Genomic DNA, 5,484 nt, shown 5'->3' with positions numbered 1-5,484 from the left:
TTGTTCAAGCTTCTGATCGTCTCAAATTGATTTCAGATTATTCTAAGTATCATCAATTAGGGTTCAAATAGCGCAAAATTATGGTTCATACAACGCTATGTTATTCTAATCCACAGTTCATATTTCCCCTCAATTTAATCCCAGCTTACGAGATACTTCTATTTAAATTTTTGATTAGGGTTTTTAATTATCTCTCCTTGTGATCATTTACAAAGTTGATTTGTTATGAATAACATGATGATCCCGTTCATTATCTATTGTTAAACATATCTCATCTATCATAGGTATGTGATTCAATGATTGTGTTATTTAATCTACGTCGTTAATGGTTGTGTTACTTATCATTGTGTTAAGGTTTCAGTTATTTTAATGTTTGTTGAATAATCTTAATGTGTGTTTTGTTCATAAACTTTGTTTCAGGTCTTACGCATTACCGGATTGTTATCTGTTAAGTAACATTTCACAGGTAATGTTGCTCATCCTTTTTTTTTTCTTTTAACTTTTTTGATTATACTGATGTTTTTTATAATTCTGTTTGTTTGAATAGATGTGTTAGTGATTGTGTTACATATTGTTTCCTTAAAATTTCAGTTTATATATTGTCGGATGTTTTAGTTTACATTTTGCGTTTTTATTGCACTTGGAACCTTAAGTTTACTATGTTATGCAATTGTTTAAAGGTGCGTATTGAGTTTTATTCTCTATACTTATGTTATTACATCTATATATCTATTTATACTTGCTATGAATATTGTGTCACGAAACAAAAATTGTGGATCCACACATCGGAAGGATATAAGGAACAGTTTGGAATTCGAAATGATGGTCAGCAGTTGTTCGTTAGCGAAGGCTGGGGAAAATCGTAAAAGATCTTAACTTTGGGCATGGTTCTATCCTTTGTTGGACTGCCATTCATAAAAATCTTTTACCACATAACGGGATTTCATAGTTTGAGTCTACTGCAACCTCTACCACTGAAAATCTTTAAATTGAGATATTCGCTCTTCATTAGATCATATATGTATACAGAATGTATTGTCGCGTATTTTGTCATCTTGATAATATTTAAAGTGTTAAAGTTGATTGCAAAAATTTCATTGCAACTGGGCATCATCAAACTCTCATTATGGTTTTGGTGCTTGATGTTAGATAAATATTGGATTGCAGTTGTTATTGATTTGTTAAATCATGTCAAATTTGGTTGCTTGGGTCAGATTTTCCATTTTATATGTGATGTGGGTCATGATTACTACTGCAAAATTGGCTTGGGATTAGTTTGGTGTTATATCAGTGATTTGGTTCGACAATTTTCCACTGTTCAAGAAATGGGTCAACTTTCCTACTACATAGTTTGTTTGGGTCAGATTGTTCATGACAGTGTTTTATTAATGAATCAATGTAAGTGCAGTCTACAATTACCAGAACAAGCGATGTGAATAAGAGTAAGAAACGTATAATATTGAATTTTGTTCTATATTTGTTTATTGTTTTTGTTTAGGGTTTCTGATTTCCTAATTCAGTTTGAATGTTTTGTAGTATCGATTTCCTAATTGTATGAAGTTCTTCAACCGATCTTCTGTCGCTATCATTTAAGGCTATAATTTACATGTTCTGATTCACAGATCTACTACAACATATAGTATGAAATTCGTTTTCTCGAACGATTGTATTTTTTTAATGTGTAATTTGTTGAATTTAGGAATTGATAGTTGTGATGGCATAATGAAGCAGAGACGGATAGGTTGACAAGTAAAATAGCGATTTCATACATCACAACACCAACGGGTATTAGCAATTAGCGATCAACTGCAACAATTGTTTGATAATGCTTTGTTGCCTATGCTAACAAATATAACCCTTAATGCTTTTGAAAATCTAAAATTTTTTGAGATGCGTTTAAGTTTTTTTTTTTTTTTTTTTTTTTTTTTTTTTTTTTGTAACAAAAATTTGTTGTTAAATGCATTTGTCTAATTACCGCTGCGGTTGTACCCATCTCAGATTATAGATTTGCTTTCTGGACACCCGTTAATTGTAGAAGGTTGTTACTAAAGGATGTTCCCAGATGTCGTGAAAGTTAGAGGTTTATTGGCGGATCAAAGTAGTTATGTGATTGGTGTATAAGTAAGAAAGAAAGGGGAAGTAAACTTAGACATGGTAAAATATTTGGACTTCTTTATTGCGGTAACATAGTTAAAGTCTTAAAGTTGGATGCTTTATTTATTTCAATTATTAAAGTTGGTTTTTGTTTACAGATATTTACTAAAAGAGGGATTGATATACTCACTCCACATGCATGGTTAGATGAAAACATATATCTGGAGAAGAAGGTACATGAACTCCTTTTTTTTGAAACTGTAAGGCCATAACTTAGCAAATTTGTAATGTTGATTTTGTGAATGTAGGTTGCTAAAATGAGCATTCAAAGAGGAGTACCTTTTGAATAGATACTCATGATTCTAGATCACAACGAATAATTAAACCAGCTCCTCAAATCAGCTATACAAGATGATGAGGTATACACCTATACTTCCATCTGGGCATTGGGTTTCAAATGTTTACTGTTTTTCTTCTTAATGTGTTATGCCTTACATTGGGTTTCAAATGTTTACTCTTTTTTATTAACATTGATTTTTATTTCATTTAATAAAATAAAATGATTCATTTGACTTATTATTATCGATTATATGCATATGAATGAATGAATGAATGAATTTGAAGCCGTCGAGAATACAAGTGTGTCCAAATCGATTGAGTCAATCACAATTCTGCTACTGCGGCTGCTCCGAAAAAGTCCGAACCTACTGATGCAATCAGTCTCGCACGGTACCTCTTCTTAGCAAGAAAAGGGTACATTAAATTTTTAAAATTTTTGATTTTTGTGAATGTTGTTTTGTTTTCTGTCTAAAAATACTGATTTGTGAATACTTTATTTCTTGTGGGATAGAAACTCACCATCTGACTTTTAAATGACCGTTGTTGAGGGAAGGTAATAAAAACTACACGATTGAATAATAGTTGTGTGCGATCCAACATATGTACCTGAGAAGGTAATAAAAACTACTCGAATATAAACTTTAACTTTTTCATTTATTGTCAATAAGCTAAATGCACTTTTTTTTAAGGATCTAACTGTTTAATTCTGATCAGGTAAATTTAACAGGTTAATAAAGTTGGTAAGGTGGCTTGAGCCGTACATATAATGAGTCATCCCGTCCAAGATACCAATGAGTGCCACTCTGCTCAAGTCATTATCCCACAAACCGTAAATCAGACATTTTAAGGTCTAAGGGAGCTTCTTGATTTTTATTTTCCGAGGTATCTATTTTTCTGTTCTTATTCACACAATGTTGCTCCGCAAGGCAAGGTTATTTCTTTTGTCAATTGTCTGGTTTTCTTGAAAAAGTATTGGTCATTAAATTTTTCATGAGTTACTGATTATTATGTTATAATTGTGTACAGGTCTGTCAAATGACTAAGGTATGACTTGCATTTAATTATATCAACCTAGATGTGTTGATATACGTTTTTCAACTTCTTCACTTTCGAATCGTGTGCTACGTGTGGTTAGGGTCAGGATTTCAAGAATTTATGATCCAAATAAGAGTTGCAAGAATGTGGAAGGCAAGCTGCAAATACTTTGTTGAAGGTCTTAATTATGTATTTATGTATGACAATTGTGGTATTCTCAAACATGTACACCCTAAGTAAGTAAAACTCAACTGTATGGTTTATATTATATTTTCATCATATACTTTCTAATAACCGACTACAGTTGAACCTTCAGTAGAAGATTGACCTTTATACTAAATGAGTCAGTTCAGATTTGTTCTATCTTTTAAGAAACTTTTTTTTTTGTTTTTAAAATTGATACTTCTACATAGATTTAATAGGAGTTAAGATACAACTATAATAAAATAATTTCAAGTAAATGTTTTAAAATAACTACACGTGTTTGTGAAAAAGGCTGATATTCATTTTAATTCATGTGCTTTTTTGATTGAACTTTGTAGGTGGACACCTTTACCACAAATGAAATGTTTACTCATGATACAGACAAAGGGGCTCCCCTGCAACCATCTGTTAAGATTAAGGTAAGCCCCACCAGTTTATAGTGGCAAGAGGAACCCGAATGATAATCACGTGAGGCTGTTTTGGTTCCGTTTCTCTTAGTTGATATTGTTAGTCCACATTGCAACCGTCTACATAGTATTTTGCATGTATGTATTGTAAGACCCAAATATTTGTTGTGTACATAAGTGTAAATAAGATGCTTGAAGTGGGGGTTTCGTTGTACATTTTAAAATAAAGAAGAATCTAACCTGGGCAATCTGCGCGCCGCGCAGGTCAGTGGCGCGTCGCGCCAATGGGCTGTGATAGCTAACTCTTCTTTTAAATTAGATATTTTGAGGGCTTTTTGGTAATATCACATGAGGCCCGACTTTAAGGCTCTAGACCAGTTGGTGGAGCCTCATTTACTCCATTTCCATCTACTTAAACCTCATCCATTTAATTTCTAGAGAGAGAGGTTTTCTAGAGTGAGAGAGCTCAAAGTTAGGAAGAAGAAGGTTGAATCGGGCCCAAGTGCAAGCATTAAGGTTGTTCATCTACTTCCTAGCTACGTTTTGAGTGTGGTGGTATGTTCTAACTATGTTTTCCTTATTTAATTTGATTAAGGGTTAGGGTTTGGGGTAAGTGATGAACTAAAACCCATTTGTTAGTAAATTGGGTGTTTTGGGTGAATTTGGGTCATGTAGACTCAAAGATGACTAACTAGGGTTTTTCAAGTATTAACTGATGTTTATGAGCTTAAATTAGTTAGTTAATTACTAGCATACCTAGAGATAAGTTGTGATGACCCGGAAATTTCTGACCAAATTTAAACTTTATCTTTAAATGATTTAATGTTTCCGACACGATAAGCAAAGTCTATGAAGTTGAATTTCAAAATTTTAGAACTGTTTCATGTATTAAATTACATTTGACTGCTCTCGACGATTCATGAACAATTATATGTATGTATATATATATGTACAGGTAAAAACGACTTTCCTACCGTAAAACACTATTTGCTACAGTAAAATGACTTTGCTACAGTAAAACACTATTTGCTACAGTAAAACACTATTTTCTACAGTAAAACCGTATTTTGCTACAGTGCTACAGTAAACGACTTTGCTACAGTGATTTGCTACAGTAAACACTATTTGCTACAGTACGACTTGCTACAGTGATTTGCTACAGTACACTATTTGCTACAGTAAACACTATTGCTACAGTATACACTATTTGCTACAGTACACTATTTGATGTCGACGAACTAGCAAACAAAAACAGGATAAGGCGGCCATGCGATCGCATGGCAAAAACACTGAAAACTCATGCGATCGCATGAGGTACTGTAGCAGGCCACATACTATAAAAGCTCGATCTGGTCTCCACTCTCCACATATTATTATTATATTATTATTATTATTATTATTATTA

This window comes from Rutidosis leptorrhynchoides, chromosome 2, assembly GCF_046630445.1.
Source record: "Rutidosis leptorrhynchoides isolate AG116_Rl617_1_P2 chromosome 2, CSIRO_AGI_Rlap_v1, whole genome shotgun sequence".
Taxonomy (NCBI): domain Eukaryota; kingdom Viridiplantae; phylum Streptophyta; class Magnoliopsida; order Asterales; family Asteraceae; genus Rutidosis; species Rutidosis leptorrhynchoides.
Note: the sequence above shows the minus strand (reverse complement) of the source record.